The sequence below is a fragment of the Heteronotia binoei genome, chromosome 4 (assembly GCF_032191835.1).
Source record: "Heteronotia binoei isolate CCM8104 ecotype False Entrance Well chromosome 4, APGP_CSIRO_Hbin_v1, whole genome shotgun sequence".
In the NCBI taxonomy this organism is placed as follows: domain Eukaryota; kingdom Metazoa; phylum Chordata; class Lepidosauria; order Squamata; family Gekkonidae; genus Heteronotia; species Heteronotia binoei.
This window is the reverse complement of record NC_083226.1, coordinates 34031941-34052465: the sequence shown is the minus strand read 5'-3', so window position 1 is coordinate 34052465 and position 20525 is coordinate 34031941. Positions and strand designations below refer to the sequence as shown.

At 44.0% G+C, this 20525-nt stretch overlaps 1 protein-coding gene across 1 annotated transcript in view; it reads left to right on the top strand.

Annotated features, from left to right (window-relative positions):
* Window positions 1-2294: 2294 nt before the first annotated feature.
* Window positions 2295-20525, top strand: part of ABCA1 (ATP binding cassette subfamily A member 1) — a 136296-nt gene continuing 118065 nt past the window's right edge. Inside the window, exon 1 of the mRNA XM_060237098.1 lies at window positions 2295-2465. The gene's annotated coding sequence lies outside the window, so the exon portion shown is untranslated. The remainder of the gene's footprint in view (window positions 2466-20525) is intronic.

Here is a 20525-nt window from a genome sequence, read left to right as displayed (position 1 = left end):
TCATTGCTGCCCGCCATGCATTCTACATGAGGAGCCAAGCTCCGGCTGAAACAGTCACTGTGTATGTTATGGCCCTCTGGTGAGCCACTCACCACTGCAACTTCCACGACCTTGAAGAGTCTCTACGTGACTGGCTGGTGTTTGGACTACTGGAAGATTAAATCTAACACTGCATCATGGCAAAGCATTAGGTAACAAGTGCTGACATTACAACTCCTAAATCTCCTGCAATTTCCCATTTTAGAGTTGGGAACCCTAGTACTGGGAAACATTTGAGTGATCACCATTGTTGCCATTTTGGGGACTGCACCTGGAATAGAGTTGCAAACTTCCTCCAGGTAGTGGCTGGAGAGCTCCCACTGTTACCACTGATCTCCATGCAAAAGGGGACAGCTCCCCTGGAGAAAATGGCCACTTTGGAAGGTGGACTCTATGGTATTATATTTCATTGAAGTCCCACCCCTCCCCAAGCCCCACCCTCCTCAGGCTCCATCCTCCAAATCTCCAGGTATTTCATAAACCAGAGCTGGCAACCCTAAACTGGAAAAGGAAGTAAAGTTTGGCCGGAGGGTGGGGGCAGAACTGTGAGGGTGAGAAGTCACACTTCTCCCCACCACCCTGTCCTCACTAAGGGGCCTGTGTGCAAGATGAGTTCCTTAAAGGAACCCAGGACCTTGCAGGGCATACAGTCCCTCCCTCCCCACACACTGTAGTTAATATGTCCTGGATTGAGATTTCCAGAGCTGGGTTTATGCAGGAGTTAGCCTAAGGTACAGTTTAAGGCCTTTTGTTACTGTCCATGGGGTTTTCTTGGCAAGGATACTGGAGTGGGTTGCCATTTCCTTCTCCAGTAGTGGCAGACTTCACATTTCTGGGATCCAAGATCTCTGCAAATAATGACTGTAGCCATGAAATTAAAAGACGTTTGTTCCTTGGGAGGTCAGCTATGGTGAACCTAGGCAGTATAATAAAAAGTAGAGACATCCCCGTGCCAACAAAAGTCTGTATATTCATAGCTATAAGGAAGGCCAAGTGCAGAAGAATAGATGCTTTTGAGATGTGGTGCTGGAGAAGAATCTTGAGAGTCCCTTGGACTGCAAGAAGATCAAATCAGTCAGTCCTAAGAGAAATCAACTCAGACTGTTCCCTGAAAGGTCAGATGCTGACGCTGAAGCTCAAATATTTTGGCCATCAAATGAGAAGGGAGCACTCACTGGAGAAGACCCTGATGCTGGGAAAGACCTGTCTATCTAAGGGACTGCCTTTCCCCATATGTTCCTCAGAGAGCACTGCGTTCAGGAACTAAAAATCTATTGTCCATCCCCAGACCAAGGGAGGCCAGACTGGGCTTTACACGGGCCAGGGCCTTCTCAGTGGCAGCACCAATGCTGTGGAATGCGCTCTCTGAGGCCATAAGAACTCTGCAGGATCTATCCCAATTTCGCAGAGCTTGTAAAACTGAACTTTTTAAACAGGCCTATAACAACTATGGAAGAAGGCTGCCACTTTTATGCTACTGGGCAACTCCACCAGAAGGACCACCAACAGATAAATTGTATACTCTGTATAGCACCAATACTTTATTTTAAATTGTTATAAATTATAACTGACAAATATTGTTTTATATTTGAAATTGAGATGTTAGTTTTGATATGATTGTTAGCCGCCCTGAGTCTGTTTGGAATGGGCAGGATATAAATGGAAAACAAAGAAAGAAAGGCAGAAGGCAAAAGAAGAAGGGGATGGCAAAAGATGTGATGGCTGGACAGCGTTACTGATGCAACTAACACGAATTTGAGCAGATTTCAGAGGATAGTGGAAGACAGGAGGGCCTGGCGTGACTTGGTCCATGGGGTCGCAAAGTGTCGGACTCTACTGTGCGACTGAACAACAACAAACAGTTTAAGGCCACATATTGAAGCGCTTCCAAATACAGTTTTAAAAAACTAAGTTGCAACTTGCCAATGGGATTGGGCTCTAAGCCCGGCCTCGTTTAGGACGTCGGCATGCATTTTTTCGGCGCCCTGTCCAGCTTCTCCGCCAGGTTGCTGCTGCTACTGCTGAGTTTTGTGCCGTTTTCTATGAGACAACCCGCGGCCTCCTTCCCTCTCCAGCCCGGCGCCCAGCCGGCGTTGCCCTTTTAAGAGGCGGGCTGGGCCTCCACGTGCTGCCTGTGAGTGACTGAACTACATAAACAGAAGCTGCGGCAAGCCGGGTTTGACCGATAATAACCTCCTCTGTACAGCGCCGGCGGAATCTATATAAGGAGCGCCGGGTTCAAAACTGCTTGGCTTTCTCGAGTCACACTGGGGGGACCAGCCGGGAGCGCAGGCTGCTCTGGACATCTCCCCCCCCCCCCGCCCTGCTGCCAAAAGGGGACTCTACGGCTTTGTCCTCCGGAGGGACGCTTTGAATTCCTATTCCAAAGGGACAGAAAGGGACACTCCGGGCAAACTGGCGAGCAGGTAAAAAGCGCAAACGGGGAGCTCAGGGGACCGGGGCTGAGGGGCGGGAGAAGAGACCGCGAGATGCCCACATGTGAAAACGGGGAACGCTGGCCAGAGACTTGCCTTTTCCCTGGCACAACCGCTGAAAGTTTGGGGACCTTGTGTGACTCGGAAGATACCACGACTAGGGCTTAATTGGCGTCGAAGGCTCCGCTCCGGGGCTTTCTTCCGGACGTATGTGTGTGTGTGTGGGGGGGGGGAGAGTAAGGAAACAATAACGGACCTCTGAGGATGTGCAGAGTGCATTTCCTCCTCTCCTGGGAACCTCAGCTGGATGTTCAGCTGTCCGGGGTGAAGGAGAATTCGGGAACTTGGCTCCCCCCACCCCCTTTTTTAAATTGATAGCAAGTGGAGGACGGGAGGGAAAGTCTGCTTGCTCCTTTGGGAAGTTGAAAAAAGAAAGGCTTTCTTTCTTTCTTTCTTTCTTTCTTTCTTTCTTTCTTTCTTTCTTTCTTTCTTTCTTTCTTTCTTTCTTTCTTTCTTTCTTTCTTTCTTTCTTTCTTTCTTTCTTTCTTTCTTTCTTTCTTTCTTTCTTTCTTTCTTTCTTTCTTTCTTTCTTTCCCATCCCACCAGCTGCGCGTTTTTGTGAAATCCCCGTTTTCACGCTGCCCAGTTTCCGCGGGACGGAGGCTGTTTTTCTCTTGTCTCCTCCGGGTTGGATCCGGGGAGGCAAAGGGGGGCTGCGCGTGGAGAAAACACAGCAGACAAAACAGCTCGCCGAGCGAGTCCCGCAGAATGACCGAGAGTAACCTCGCCTGTGCGCTACGACTCAAGGCGAACAGGCAGCTTGGCCAGGGGCTGGGAGCGGGGGGAACTGTACAAAAACAAAAAAATCCCTCTCATTTGTGGAAATGCACCTCACGTTTCCCGAGAAAGCCCAGCAAGAAATAATTCAAGTCTCCCATCTATTTGTTTGCAAATAACAGTATCACAAGACAATCATCATCTTACTAATACAATTGACTGATGTTTGGCTCAGGGCTACTTTGTGAAACGCATTGTTTCTTTCCCCCATTTTTCCAGTGATTCAGGGATGAGCAGGAACTGGGAGGATGGCTTTGCGAACAAATACAAAGAAAACCCCAGGAGAGCAGGGGAGTTGTGATGCAGTTTGCCAGAGCTGTGTTCAGAACAGCCTGTCCTATCTCTCTGGCTTAGGGACATCCTACGTTTTTTAACCCCCACCCCCAGCAAACTAGAGGAGGCATAAACAGGCGATTGGGATCCTCTGCTGGAGGGGTGTATTTATACAGATGCTGCCAATGGAGACCAAGTCTAACCCCCACCCCCCACGCAACTTATAGGGGGCCATGCAATTATTATTCATTGCCCTTGATGGCTGCCCTTCCTTTAAAGGCAGCATATGTATCCCATCATGTGATCCTCAGAGAGTGAAAGGAGAAAGACTCCTAGCAGATCCTTATCCCTGTGGAACTGTGTGTGAGAGAGTGGAGGGGGGGGGGGGAGGCAAAAGTTATACTGCAAATCTTAGGGTCTTTCAAGCCTCTGTCAAGAAAGTTGAATGGAGGCAGAGAAAATTCAAGGATCCCAAGCAATACTCTCTCTAAGCTGTAGAATCTTGTGAGCAAAAATTCTACTTTGTGAGCTACCAGCATTAAAATTGTGAGCTACTGCATAAATTACATTGCTCTGGAGCCATTTTTCCTGAGCCAAAAAAAAAAAGTGTGTGCCATAGGCTAAAAAACTCAGCTTAGAGGGAACACTGATCCCAAGTGATTAGTTTGTGTGGTGAGAGGTGTTATGACCCCTGACCTGGATGGCCCAGGCTAGCCCAATCTGGTCAGATCTTGGATACTAAGCAGAGCCGACTTGGATAGCGCTAGGATGGGAAACCACCAAGGAGGTCCAGGGTTGCTGCACAAAGGCAGGCAATGGCCAACCACCTCTGAACATCTCTTGCCTTGAAAACCCTAAGGGGGTGGCTGTAAGTCACCTATGACTTGATGGCCCTTTCCACTTCCACTCAGTAGATGTTACGGAAAGGGGAACGTGGGAACTGGTGCCTCGTGTGATTGGCGTACATGCCCTGTAACTTCCACTGCCACAGAGGGAGGCTGGAGCATATGGGGCTCCCACCAAGTTTCTCCACAAGCCATCTCTCCCACCCACCTTGTGTATGAAGCAGGACTCCTGACAGGTGTGTGAGAGGAGGTGGGGGAGGAAAGCTGGCTAAAGCAAGCTCCTTGATTAAACTACCTCTAATGGGAATACATCACTGCCTGGGTCCTTAAGATTCAATTTCTACTGTAATATCTCAGTGAAAGTCAAATTTAATATTTCATATCTACTTCTGTAGTCCCCATAAGCATTGTAATGGACTAGTTTAAGAAAATCCCTGAAGTTGGTGATTTCCCCCGCCTTAACGATGGCCATTCACATACGTTTAAAGCTACCGAGTCTTCCGGTCTTACTCCAGGCAGATGAGAGGAACTGTACCAGCTGGATTAGCCTTGGTCAGCCATAGCTTTTGCAGGAGTAGTTCTTGAAAGGGCAGCTGCTGTAAAAAGCTCTCTCAGCCCCACCTACCTCACAGGCTGTCTGTTGTGTGTGTGGGGTTGGGGGAGGTAAAGGAGATTATGACTGCTCTGAGACTCTTGAGATTCAGAGTATAGGGCAGGATATAAATCCAATAAGAGCCCTGTGGCACAGAGTGGTAAAGCTGCAGTATTGCAGTCTGAACTCTCTGCTCACAACCTGAGTTCTATCCCAGCGGAAGCTGGTTTCAGGTAGCCGGCTCAGGTTGACTCAGCCTTCCATCCTTCCGAAGTTGGTAAAATAAGTGCCCAGCTTGCTGGGGGGAAAGTGTAGATGACTGGGGAAGGTAATGGCAAACCACCCCGTAAAAAGACTGCCAAGAAAACATGGTGTGACATCAGCCCAGAGTTGGAAACGATTGGTGCTTGTACAGGGGACTACCTTTACTACCTTTTATAAATCCAGTATATTCTTCTTCTGTAGAACAGTGCTCTCAGATTCACACTGTTCTGATAATCACACACACATGCACACAAGTTTAGTTCACACAGTCAAAGCCACACAATCAAGGACTTTGTGTTCCATTCGCGCTGAGAGTTCTGTACCTCCCAAGTGCATCGAGGGAACCGGTATTGGAGGCACAATGAATGTGAAGGGGGTTCAGCCCTCCCCTTCATTTTCATGAACCAGCCCCAGTGAACTCCTTCCATGTGCTAAAGGGACACAGAACCCATGCTCCACAAGACTCCCAGCACACACATGGTAGAAGGTCTTTGGATAATTTCAGCTGGGTAGCCATATTTGTGGGCGTTAGAAGCAGGGCTCTTTTTCTAGCAGGAGCTCCTTTGCATATTGAGCCATGCCCCCTGATGTAGCCAATCCTCCTGGGGGGGCGTGGCCTAATATGCAGAGGAGCTGTTGCTAGAATAAGAGCCCTGGTTAGAAGAAAGAGATTTAACTCCAGTAACACTACAGACCAAGCAGTTTTCCAGGGCATAGGCTCTGGAGACTCAAAGTTTGCTTTATCAGATACCCTGAAAAGTTCTTTGTGGCCAGAGGGACTCTGTATTGTTTGAAGCAACCCTGAACAGTTAAATTGCTTCTTGGGATACAAGCTGGCTGGTGCCCATTCAATAAACAGTCTACCAAATCATTACTTTACAAATAATCATTGGTGGAGTTGTTTGTGTTTGTGAATTGCTAGGATTATGACCTTGCACAAAACTTTCCCCATTTTGGAGGGAGGAAAAGGGCAAATAGACCTTAACATCAGAGTCTCTGTCAGAAGTTGTTAAGGATCTATTGACATTCCTAAGGTGTATTGCTGTTGATTAATGGCTCCGCAATCCTTGCAAGGTAATACATGTAATAGAGTTACCTTCTAGCATATTAAGTTCATAATAACTGCATTTATAACTGGATGTTACCATGGCTTCACAGAGCTTTCTTATTTTTCTCATCCGTTTTCTTATCTGCTGTAATAAAAGCTCTCCAATAAAACTTTAGAACTTTGCAGTAAGCACCGTAGCATCCTCACAATCACAAACTTTTTTTTTTAAGGACCCTTCAGATTTCAGTGCAAGGGTTCATTAATTGCTCATACAAAGTATGTTGCATCTGAGTAAAATTCCTTCCTATCAGTTTAGAGTGTTTTCTCAAGACATATGGAGCATTGTGGGATTTTGTGACTCCCTCTACAGATTTATGCTTTAGGAATTTCTCTGTCCTGTGCCACTGCATTGTGGATGTGACAGATGTAACTGCTCTCTCTTTCACTCTTATCCACTGGGGTCTTTTGTGTTGATGGGAGATTGAACACATGCACACATAAAGATTTGCTGCTGGTCTCTTGGTGTTCTGCACCTGTCTTCTAAGGCTCACAATCTTGATCTATACCCTTATTCACACTTAACAGCCCCCCTCCTAGTCATTTAAAAACAGGAACCTTCTTATAAAAGGCACATGTAGAAAGCCCTGAAATTTAACAGTGAGTTTTAATTCATCAGTGGACTCCCTCCTTTGGGTATTTGGACAATTCTCCATCAGTTTAAGTTTTTTTTCTTAAAAAGTCTGGAAGGATTTTTCCTCTTTCCTTAATTTACCTTGTGTCATGCTCTTTATATGTACTTGCTTTTAAAATGTTTGCAAAAAGATCTTAAGTGACAAATACATAAGAGATGGTTTGTGTGCTTTATGTAGAAGGCAAAAAGAAAAGAATCTCTCCAGCAATATACAGACAAACAACTGAAAGCAAAAAGGTGCTAAACAACAGCCAGTGTAGTTTAGGGGGTCAGGCTAGGATTTGAAAGACCCAGGCCAATCCCTACTCTGCCATGTAAGCTTACTGGGTGACCTTGGGCTAGTCACACTCACCCTAGCCTAGCACAGAGGGATGTGGCTGCTAGGAAGGAAGAATGAAGTATACTGCCCCATGCTCCTTTGAGGAAGGGCAGGATGCAAATATGTGTAATAAATGAATACACAAAATGATTTGGAGCCATTAAGTTATCTTCTCTTGCTTAACAGGTTTTGTGTATGCTGCTATTACATACTCTTAATCAGAAGAAAACTACTCTGTCTTGTTTATAAGTCACTTTTTTGTCTCTTAAATATACAGACAAAGGACAACTTTTTCATGTTGAGGAAAACACTTATCTTTAGGGGAAAACAATTCCTCATCAACAAAAGGACCCTTCTTTTGTTCGTTTAAAGCAGGGGAAGCCAAACTTGCTTAACGTAAGAGCCACATAAAATAAATGTCAGATGTTTGAGAGCTGCAAGACATGAACATTACATCTTTGAGAGCAGGAAGGCAGGCAGGCAAATAGATGAGGGAGGGGGAAGAAAGCAACTTTAAATACATTTTCCAAGTTGGTCAATGGGGCGGTAGGGGCTTGGAGAGCCATGCAATATGTGTGAAAGAGCCACATGTGGCTCCCGAGCTGCAGTTTGGCCACCCCTGATTTAAAGGATAGTAACTTTGGTGTGTGAGAGATCTCTTTGATCTCCTGTTCTTCCATCCATAAAATTGCAGGCTTCATCATATAGCCTCAGTTTGCCTCTGGGCCATGCATGGAAAAGGAGAGTGGTTGAGTCTCAACTTGGTTTTGATATATGAAGCTGGGCTGTCTGTTTTGTTATTAATGATTTAAAGGTGAAAAACGTGTGCTCATAATGGACACTTCCCCCTCCTTGAAAATGCTTATGGCAGAGTATGGAGCTTGTTTTAAATAGGAAAGCTGAATGGAGGTTGAAGGATTAAACACCTTCTCCCTTTCCTGTGTGGCCCCCAAACAATTTGAGAGTGTCTGAGTCTGCAGTTGTCATTTTATGCACAGAACACAAAACTTTTCAGGGGATGAAGTCTCCATCAGCATGCATACCCCATACGGCTCCACATGCTTGTGAAACTCATAGAATCAGAATTGGAGGGGACCTCCAGGGTCATCTATTCCATCCCCCTACACAGTTCACAGGTACCTCCCCCCACACTCCCAGTGATCACTGTTCCATTCCCAGAAGATGACAAAAAACCTCCAGGATCCCTGGCCAAACTGGCCTGGAGAAAAATTGCTGACTGACCCCAAAGTGGCGATCAGCATTTCCCTGGGCATGTAAGAAAGGGCCACAAGAACTAAGTACTGATGTAACCCTTCCTGCCCTCCTTCTCATGATCTGCCTAATTCACAGAATCAGCTTTGCTGTCAGATGGCCATCTAGCCTCTGTTTAAAACTCTCCAAAGGAAAGCCTACCACCTCATGAGGAAGCCTGTTGCACTGAGGAACTGCTCTGTCAGGAAGTTCTTAATGTTTAACTTTTAAAAACTCTTTTGATTTAATTTCAACCCAGTGGTTCTGGTCTAACCTTCTGGGGCAACAGAAAACAGTTCTGCACTAACCTAGGTGATGGCCCTTCAAGTACTTGAAGACAGTTATCATATCACCTTTCAGGTGTCTCCTCTCCAGGCTAAACATAACCAGCTCCTTTAACCTTTCCTCATAGGGCTTGGTCTCCAGACCCCTCACTGTCTGAGGTTCTTTTTAAAATGATGACTTTTTAAAAAATAATTGAGATCTTCATCTCAGCTAGTTTTGTCCTAAGGAAAAAAAAATGCAAGTTTACCTCCAGTGAAGAGCCTGCAATATTAGAAACACAGCAGGCAAAATAATCTGGGGTGTCTCAGAAAATAACCAGAATCCTCCGTTTAGCACCTGGTATACAATCTGCTTCGTACCCTTGTCTAAAGCGAACCACAATGACATGAAACTGGTTGTGAGCAGAGTACAAACACTGTTTTGTGTAAAAGAAATTGTTTTAATAAGGTTTATTTCAAAATCTAAAAAGCATTCATTTAATGCTCAGTCTCTTTGTTACAGCTTGGTGCGTGCAACTAGGAAATGGATTGGTTATAATGGTTGGGCTTGCTTGCAGAACTTGCTTGATTCTCAGGGCTGCATGGGTAATTCAATGGGACAAAGAAAACAGGCTGAAAAATAAGGAAGACCATTGGACATTTAAAGCTTCATTGAACTTTTAAAATCACAGTCTTGCAACACTAGACAAAGCAAGTTTACCAACATGTGGCAAGAAAATAGAGGAAATAAATAGGTAGATCATCAAATGTAATAGAAGTTTTCCAATTTGGTTTTGATTTCCTGTATTTCTCTTAGGACCTTCCAATCTAGTCCTACACAAGGCTTTTCTTTGTCTCTTCCAGTTATCTTTAGTGCAGACACAAAGGGAGCCGCTGTAGCTGTGATGATACAACTTTTTTTTTTTTAATCCTTTTTGTAATGTCTGATTCACAAAGGAGAAATGATCTGCAACCTTTGCACATTTTAGCCCTGGTCATTTGTTGGAAGCATGTGATTCTGCCTCAAGGAATGTGACAAAAAGATAAAATGGAAGTGGGATAGAAAACTGTTGATGTGGAGTTCCCTCCCCCCCCCCCCCCCGCCAAAACAATCTAATACTTTGGGGCAACTAAGGAAAGCAAATTGATGTTACTGATTGGTCCCATCAATTTTACATACATTTGGATAGTGCATTGATTTCTTTTAAGAAGTTCTGGACTTGACATTTTTTGGGGGTAAAACTGTCAATGCCAGACGCTTCTTACGGCTTCGTTAATGTTAATGTTAAAGAGTACATTGAACCAAGCATTTTTATCTCCTGTAGTGCTGCTTGGAAATAGGTTAACATAATAAAGCAACATTTTCTTTGCATGATGCTAACTCTATTAGGGAACATAGGGTTAGAAAAGTAGAGTAGTTTCCTAGATATTTGGAGTTCAGGCTAGTTTAAAGCGGGAGGGGGGGAATTGTAAGTTTTGTGCATTTGCCCTTAGGTTTCAGAGTAAAATCAAGTCCAGTTTTTTGTTTGATAACAGGTGAGCGAATAGGTGTTGTAGAAATATGATTCAAGAAATTAAAATGACATAGATGATGTGTTGGTTATGTTACCCGCTCTGCTGTGCATACTTTGTAATCCGCTAAGTAAGTTACATGATAGAGCAAAATGACCTCCAGGCAGATTTATTCTATTGAATGCAAATGGAATGAGCTTCAAACTTATCTATATTTATCCTGCTGCTGAAGCAGTGTATCTCAAGATTTTTGCTCTTGTGGAGGTCTCTGTCCTCTCACCTCACCACCATTTAACTGCACCTCAAATCACAGCATGTAATTAAAATAAATCCCACAGAACTCAATGGAAGCCATTGAAAACAGTGTCGTCTCTTATCTGCATATCCCCATCCCTTCATCTGCATTCCTTCACCCTGGATGAGGGTTAGAATGTCATAATCTGTGACACAACCTGAAAGAACCTTTTTTATATAGAGTGTTGGGATCTACATTTATAGTATCTATTCCACACACCCCACCTTAACAAACAAACACAAAATTTTGGGAAAGGCACTTTTTTTCTTGTTTTAACATTTTTTTTAAATAAAGTCACTCAGCTTTCAGGAACACCAGCTTGCAAAACTTGCAGAGTGGGTCACCCTATTTTTCAGATGCAGAATTTCAAAGCAATGTGGATACCTGACACCAGAGGGTGCAGTATTCATTGAGACAGGTATTCCCAAAGGGCCATTTCTGCACAAAGATGAGCTCGTACTAAGGTGCTTGGGTAGTATAAGTACTAAGAGATGTCAGGACAATCTTAAACAGAGTTAATGAAGTATATCTGGCCAATGGCAACACCTGTCTCTCCACCTCCCTTTTCTTTACTAGCATACTAACATCTACACAGGTAGATGTTGCATTAAGGGCTGGAATGGAATGAATACAGAGGTACTAGCTTTCTGTTTTCCTATGTGTACATTTTCACCATGCACCCATGTTATTGTCAAGGCATAACTACATTCCCGAAAAAATCGGAGAGTGGTCACTGGAAGTTGCAACCAAACCAAACCTAACAAAGGTACTGTGACCCAAAATTACTATGAATAAAATTATAAATAGAACTGGCATCCAAATAATTCATATACAGAAATAATTCTAAAAAAAAAATTCAAAGTTCATTCTCAAAAATCCATAACAGCTAATCCATTCACAGTGCAAAGTCCATTTGCTTTTAATCCCAAAATAATTGTGACAGGACCGTTAACTTTTACTTCCTGTTTCAGTTGTTTAATCAGGTGTGGGATTAACAAAAATTTCATGAATCAATGAAAACAAAATATTCACCAAATTCCCATGGATGCCTGTTCTAATCATAATTTCAATCATTTTAATTTCGAGTCACAGTACCTTTGTTAGGTTTGGTTTGGTTATAACTACATTCCCAACTTGGAGGTTTAACTTCCATAGTCCTGTAAAAAGGGGATGAAACTAAAAGTAACTAAAAGAACTCATTTCTGTTTGTGTTCTTGTTACCCAAATTTTACAAAGGCATATGCAACCCCCCTCCCACAAGGCAAAATATGAATTGTATTTTATCAGGGATAGGGACCAGAAATTAGGGGCCATCCCTGGTGAACAGGAACTGGTTAGAGAAAATTTATTTGGACCTCTTCTCACATTTCCATGCATTCAGTCATGGACAATGTATAAAGTGTGTTAAATGTTGGTCATAGTGTCTTTTAGAGCCAGTTTGATGTATGGTTAAGAGTGGTGGACTCTAATTTTGATTCACCATTCCTCCACATGAAGTCACTTGTGTGACCTTGGGTTAATCGCAGTTCTCTGAGAACTCTCAGCCCCACCTACCTCACAGAGTGTCTGTTGTGGGGAGAGAAAGGGAAGGTGATTGTAAGCTTTTCTGAAACTCCTTTGAGTAGTGAAGGGCAGCGGATAAAAACCTCCTCCTCCTCCATCATCATGTCTCCCCCTCAGTATGTACCACCACAACAGCAGAACAAGTCAAGCAACAAATTGGACCAAAGGTGGTTGTACAGTGCTCCTCTGTCATACACAGAAGCAGCCTTACATTGTGGGAAGCAGCACAGGACAGCAACAGGCAAGAGTCTATTTATGTCCAGAGCACGCATATTTGATACATTAAAAGACAGATTATTTGGTTGGGCCATGTTGTTTCCTTCTCACTGACTTCCTGTCCCCTTAACCCCAGTCAACAAGCTGAGTGGTAGGGATCCCGCTTGTACAGCTCCTTAACTCCAGAACTGTAGATAGCTGAGGTGTAGTGGCTGTTTCTCTGCACGTGTGCAGTAGTCAGATAAACAGCTTGAGCTGCCAAGAGCTATTGGCAGATATGTCTTGGAAAAGAGCTTTTAAGGTTTCCTACTACTAGTAAAGTGTTCTGTCTTGGCTTGTTTGCCAAAACCCCTTTGAACGTTGCTTGTGATGGGGTATTTTGTAAGATGCCCACTCACCATGTGGCATGCTCTCCTGTTCAGTTGTGTCTCACTCTTTTCCTGTAAGAATTGTGGCCTAGAACATACTGGGCATTCCTTTGTGGCTCCTGGTTGCAGATGAGCATTGGTAGGGTTGTCAGGTCTGACTCAGAAAATATCTGGGGACTTTGGACGTGGAGCCAGGAAACTTTGGGGGTGGAGCCAGGAACAAGCATGTGACACGCACAATTGAACAATTGAATTGGCCATCACATTTAAAGGGACCCACGTTCCTTTTAAATGCCCTCCTTCCATTGGAAATAATGGAGGATGGGGGCACCTTCTTTTGGAACTCATAGAATTGGACCCCCTGGTCCAATCTTTTTGAAACTTGGGGAGTTTTTTGAGGCGAGGGACCAAATGCTATGCTGAAAATTTGGTGCCTCTGCCTCAAACAGCCCTTTCCAACCCCAGATACTCACCGATCAATTCTCCATTATACCCTATGGGGACTGGTCTCCACAGGGTATAATGCAGTGCTCAGTAGACACCCCCACACACTTTCTGATAGCCCTGAAGTGGGGGGAGGGCCTTCAAACCAGGGAATCCCCTGTCCATAACTGGGGATTGGCAACACTAATTGACAGCTTTCTTTTGAGGACGTTCATCTGTCAGTAAAGATCTTTTCATTGAGGAAACCTTGGTAGGTTTACAAGAGATCAAAACAGAGTTTGGAAGTCATTTTCTAGTGCTGTTTTTACTATCCTGTTGTTAGTCAGATGAATGATGACTGTATACTACAAATCTATAGAATTAATGTGTAAACTGGGAAGAAGCTAATTTTCTCTTTGGGGATCCTGGCTTTTGAATTAGTATACAGCTAGACCAGATTTTTTATCTTGTTACCATGTTAGTTAGCAGAGAAAAAAGAAGAGTGAACATGACTCATGAAATGCCTTGTTTGGTTCATGACAGCCATCATGGGATTGTGGTGAGACTAGGGTGTGTGTGTGTGTGTGTACGTCTAAAGTGTCGCCAAGTCACAGCAACTTATGGTGACCACAGCGAGGGGTTTTCAAGGCAAGGGAGAAGCAGAGGTGGTTTGCTGTTGCCTTCCTCAGCACAGCCTCCCTTGGTGGTGTTTCTTCCAAGTACTGAGCCTGCTTAGCTTCCAAGGTCTGATAAGAACAGGTTATACCATGCTGCCTTTCCTCCCAGGATCTGGGAGACTCAGGTTCAAATCACCATTGTGCCATGGGAGCTAGCTGGGGGACCTTGGCCCAGTCACTTACTCTCAGCATACCTCATAGGGAGGTTGTGCTGCTTTGGATCCCCACTGGGGAGAAGGGCATGAAGTAAATAAGTGAATCTGCATCAGAACTGACCCTTGATTTTCCTCTATAGAACTTATTTTCCCCTGACAATTGGCTGGGTTTAGGAATCTGGGAGGCATTAGGTAGGGAAACTGAAAATATCATTACCACAAGAGAGTAAATTTCATCTTAGATTAATTGGAGAATCTCAGTGAATGGTTCTTTTAATATAGGGTTTTGTGGTTTGGATCAGCTTGCGATATTATATTCTTCATTGATTAGGTGAATGTTCCTTTCTAAGTAATAAATTGTAGTCTTACAGCTCTCCTTCAAAAATATGATTTTCTTTTTCTCCTACACATTTCCGTCACCGTCTGGAAGGATGTTTGTGATTTCCCCCTCCCCACCCGAAGTTATGAAATGTAAGCTGATTGATGTTCATCCCCACTTTACTTCATGGACATTTTGAACTCCCAAGATGGGTTTTATGGAGGTGTATTATAAAATTATGTCTAGATGGTTTATGATTGTATGTGGATAAAACATAATGTCGGGAAAAATGCTACTTAACTTGGAAAATACTCTTGAATTTATGATCGGCTTATAAACCCATCAAGTGGCCAGGCAGGGGGGTGGGTTGCAAGTTTGCATATTCATTGATGTATGAGGTCATTGATACCCTATGAAGTGTCAGATCTGGGATGTTGCTAGCTATGCAAACAGAATTTATACTCCTTTATTACAGCATTTCATAGTCAAGGCTGCCAAAACCCACCACTGAAAAAGTCCCTCTGGGTACCCCTCACATGGCGAAGAATGCACACAAGATATCTGATTGGAATGAATATGCTGTCGCTACCTCCTGGCTGCACCTTACCTGCACCTCCGAGCCCCCCAGAGTGACACAGACCCCTGGAATGTTATGCCCTTCTTTGTTCCCATTTGCACACAAGTGCCATCAAGTCACAAGAAACTTGTGGTAACTCCTCAATAAGAGCCGTTCAAAGCAAGGGAGAAGCAGAAGTGGTTTGCTACTGCCGTCCTCTGCAGAATCTTTTTTGGAGTGTCTCCCATCCAAGTGCTGACTCTGCATTGCTTCTGAGATCTATTGAAACTGAGCTACACTATACCACCTTCCCCCCATCATCTATTCACAGTTATGTAGACCGGACACAGATGATCAGTATATCACATGACAGAGTTTTTTGCCTCGTGGCAGTCTAGTCATCTGCATTACTGCAAATGTGGTGTAATCATCCTTCCCACCCACCACTGCCACCAATTCTTACATGTTGTAAATTCCAAGGGGGTAAGGCTTCAATGATGTGTGTTTACCAGGGAAATTTGAATCAGAATGTTTTCCATTTAAGATGTAAGTGAATAATTTAAATATTTAAATAAAGTTAGCAAAAGAAGGCAAATACATCATGTATAAGCAATGGGGTTTGTCCATACTTCATTCATATCCCACATTTAGCCCATCCTGAGCAAGGCTGTGTTAACGATAGGATGTTTTGGTGGTCATTAACTGATAGGGTTGTGATAACTCTGAAGTGACTTCATGGTGCGCTCAGTGTGGTAGATTCACTGCACAGCAGGCCTGACAACTGTAGAGAAACATTGTATTTACAAATGTGGGCAGATGTTCCATGGGAAAATATAACATCAAAAAAATTTCTGTGCACTTCACTTCCCCATGTGGCCGGATGGTCATTAGTGTTAGTAACCCACGGCTAGTGACGTTGTTTAGGGGAAGCATTTCCTCCAGCTGGGAAGTTTTGTGGCTAGAGTTTTGTTTGAGACAAATTTATGTTCCCTGCTGCTTCTCCATATTTTCCAGATTTCAGAGTACTAATTCGTTGTTTTACACACTTACATCTTTCATGAAATGTTTGCTTGTTTCTCAGTGTTAATGCATGCATTGTTAACATTTGAGATTTTTTTCCTTTGCTGATATATCTGAAATATTGTTTGTTATGAGATGAAACTGTATGGGGAATGGTTATATAGGCTTTATTTTGATTTTAATGTGTAAAGCAAATCTTTGAAGGGCATTTTATAGTTTAATTTTTTGTTACTATAATGAATTTCACTCCATGATAACAGAACAAGCCAGTAACCAGAAATGCTTACAAAACCACACATTGTAGTCTATACTGTAGCACATTAGTACACAATTTTAGCAAACTTTTCCACATGATAAACAAACTGTTTTCATCCACAGAAAGTCACTGAGTTCTTTCAGAAGGACTGTTACCTCTTGGAAGTCATCGGGGCAGGACCAGTGAGATTGGCGTGGGGGGGGGCAGAGTCATGTCCTTGGGCACAAAGCTGAGTGGTCAAAAGGTGAAGTGAAGCGAGTCAAAGGGTGGGAGTCAAAGAACAGAGCTAATAAAAATACTAATTCATCTAAGGCATGCACATCTGTCTCGCTCTCTGATTGAAGAGCCTTCAGGAAGGAAACAGCAGCAGGAAAGGCAACCGTGGACAACTGCAGTGTTTAGAGAAGCTGCTTTGGAGCCTGGGCTGGAAAGGAAAGTTAAAATTTGGCTGCTAACCTGGTGCTGCAGGGGTCTTAAAGCAAAGGTCCCCAAACTTTTTGAGCCTGCATATAGCTGTAACTCTGACTTGAGTGGTGGGTGCAACCCCAACATGCCTGCTACAGGAGGTGGAGTCGGTCACAAAATGTCAAGGTGTGAGGTTATAACGCTATGGCTTTTCAGTGTTTCAGGCAGAAGCTCTGTTTACAAGGGTACCTTTTTAAATAAACATATTGTTTAAAAATATTTTCTTGCATACACATGGATTACCTCCAGTTGCACAGTGAAGATCTTGGTAATGTGGTGTCAGCTGCTGCCAAGGCAGCTTTTTTTAAAAATCTGCCCAGCCAATCATTTTTAAAAGCCAATCAAAAGCCTGACTTGGCAAAAGCAACATCTGCTCCCGCCTACTTGGGGAGAGGGTGCCATGAAAGATGTCAGCAGGAACCATGAAACCCATGGGCCATGTTGGGGACCCTTGACATATTCCATGCTGTGGCATTGCTGGTTGGCTCTTGGCAGGTGGGACATGGTATAGAAAGCAGGTGGGAATGCAGAAATACAGGGAACAGTTGGGTGAGAGTGTGGAACGGACCGAGATTTATTTGCCATTGGTCCAACTTCCATCACTGCTTGACCTGTAAAACCAGGCATCCTCTTTCCTTGCCTCATTGTATTTCTTGTTTTGTTTACAGAACAGTGTTCTCTATTAAAGATCCCAGCCAAGGGTTGTCTGTGGGTGTCTGCTGCTAGGAACATAAGACACGATGCTCTTATCATTTGGCCAGAATGTATCAAGCGGAGACCATTAGAAGCACTTACGAGGGGAGGACAATCTGAGAAATGAGTGTTACCAGCCCAGTGACAGATTGGCAAAAAGCCTTTTCCGTTCCATTATATTTTTGAGCTGATATAATTATTTGATGACTTACGCGGGTTTTATTGGCATGTATAGATAGCGGATAAATTTTGCCTTGGCTACTCAATATGCTTTGGCTTTTTACTGTAAGCAAGGCTGGGGGCTAATACTGGCAGGCCTTGACAGACACTTGATGGTTCTTTTTGACTACTCGAGATCTAATCCAGAATCATCACCCAAGACTACTTACTGAATTCCTTGATGTTTCCCCTTTAGTGTATTGACTCTTGGTTGGCGAGTGGTTGAGCACATATATCCTGTAGAAAGTCCAAGGCTCAATTTCCAGGTAAAAGAATCTCATGTAGCAAGCTGGGAAAACATCTTGGCCTATGTTCCTGGAGAGCTGCTGACATTTAGAGTAAATCATAGTGTGCCAGAGAGGCCTTAGTGGTCTGACTGTGAGCCAGTTTATACACTGAGAAGAATCCAGCAGTTAAGCTTTTCCTGGACTGTAACACTTCAGGATGATGGCAATTGTGTTGATCGTTTTGTTTACTTTTTTGTCTAAGACGAACCTCTTTGCACTTTATTTCATTTTTCTCCTGCCCTTCCTCCAAAGAGCTCAGGGCAACTCACATCACTCACCTCTCCTCTGTTTCACTCTCACAACAACCCTGTGAGGCAGGCTAGGCAGAGTGTGTGAGATTGGCTCAAGGTCACCCAGCAAACATAATGCCAGAGGGGGGTTTTTGAATCTGGGTCTTGTCCCTTGAAAAGTGCTCTCCCTTGAAAAATACTATGACAGGAAAAAGGGCTTGGAACATCCTTCTTCCTGACACGCTGATGTCTTGTGGTAGAGGATTTTTTAAAACATGCAACTCCTTCCCCAGCAGCCCATAAATGGTACAATCCAGGCAAAGCGCTCCCCCTTGCTGAATGTATTAGCTGGCCTCCAGTGTATACGACTTCATGTACCAATGAGCTCCAAGATAGAATTTCAAAAAGTAAGGAGATTTGGCAACAACAGGGCTGATGAAATGGTCTCACAGGATGGGCAGCTAGCAAGAAAACATGTCACCATTTAAAAAAAAACCCAAAAAGCTTTTGGGGCAGTTTCTGCAATTCTAGTGTAAAAGTCAGAAATTTGAAAGGTAATCCTGAAGGGGAGTTTTACACTCTAACTTTTAGAGTTAAGTAGATATAACTCCACTTTAAGTTGCACAGGGGTGTCAAACATGCACAGGGGTGTCTAACACAGGGGTGTCAAACATGCGGCCCATGGGTCAGATCAGGCCCCTGGAGGGCTCCCACAGGCCCACAAGCAACTCACTGTCATCTGCTTCCTTCTTTCTCTCTTGCTTCCTTCTGCATCACAGCTTGCTTTGCCTGGCTTGCTCAATCACACACATGAGCTACAGAGCAAAGCCTTTATTTTCTCCATAGGCTGGCCAGCACATGAAGCGACTTATGTACAAAAGCTCACAATGCCCAGCCATTTCATGTTTTCCCCCGGGTCTTAGGCTCAAAGCATTGACCATGAGATTTCTGCAATGAATGTCAATAAATTGAAAGTAGGTTTGCAACTCACAAACACAAATTGTGTTTGTCTGTGTCCTTTATAAAGTTTATATCTCCACTGCTCGGCATTACATTTTATGCCACACATGGCCCAGCCCAAAAAGGTTTCATTTATGTCAGATCCAGCCTTCGTAACAAATGAGTTCGACACCCTGATGCAGCTACATACAGGCACACAGAATACTGCTGGAATGTTTGGAGGAGATTGTGTCAGGAGCAGCATTTCCTCTTAGCACGCATGCTTCAGTTGCATAACCCCTTAGGTCCAGTAAAATGCTAAGCCACTGACTAGATGTCCAAGCTCCATTTTCCATGGTCCGCCATGTCAACCTTCATAGAGTCCCTGCAGTCAGCTTTCGTAGAGTCCGGGCCTCATTTTGGGCAGGAACTCACAGGAGCGGAGCTCCGGAACCTCTAGATTTTATTGTGCTCTTTCTTTCTTACCCCCCTCCCCAAATACTTGCTTCTGGGCTCCATTGTTCAAACCCCCTGTGAGAATTCTGCTGAACTTTTAAGATGTGACACTTTTTAATATTCCCCCCCCCCCACAAAAAAATGAAAAAATAAAGCATATAAAGCACAGATGGAAATCTCAGTCATGTTACTGTGACCGCATAGAAGAAAGTAACTTAAAAAGTAGGATGGGAGTAAGGTTTTATTATGACAATTATAATTCAAGAAGCATTTTAAGGTAGATACTGAGCTGATATAATTTAGTACACCTTCCGGTGATGTCAGGGGTGTGTGGCATATGCAAATGAGTTGTGCCAATGAGCTCTTGCACCTCTTTTTCTACAAAATGACTCCTGGTAGGGCCTGTAGAGCTGCCAGCTCTAGGTTGGAAAATTCCTGAAGATTTGGGGACAGAGCTTGGACAGAGTGGAGTTTGGAGTGGGGAGAGAGTTTCACAGCCACAGAGTCTGCACTTCAATGCTGCCAGAGATCAGATCTGTTGTCTTCTGGAGATCACGTGTAATTCCAGAACTGGGAGGCTGGTAACCCAGCAGGGGGAGGCAAAATTTTTCTGAGAGTAGAAGGAGGAAGGACAGAGTAAATGAACAAACCTAAGTATCTCTGTGATAGCAGCTTCCAGTGAGATAGCTCTCCCTCCCCCACTTCCCTGTGCAGGATCTCTTTCGCTAGAATCCAAGTGCAGGCTTATCTACCATGCCAACCAATGCATGCTGCAGCTGCAAGCAAAAGATTTTGTTCTGTCCTTGCCATTTGGAGTACGTCATGTGCTGGTGGGGTTGCCAAAGTTCAGGGAGGGCCTGGAGATCCTCCAGAATTACAACTGATCTCCACATGACATTTCCCCTGGTGTGAATGACTGCTTTGGAGGGTGGATTTGATGGCATTATACCCTTCTGAGGTCCCTCCCCTCTCCAAACCCCGCCCTTTCCAGGCTCCACCCATAAATCTCCAGGAATTTC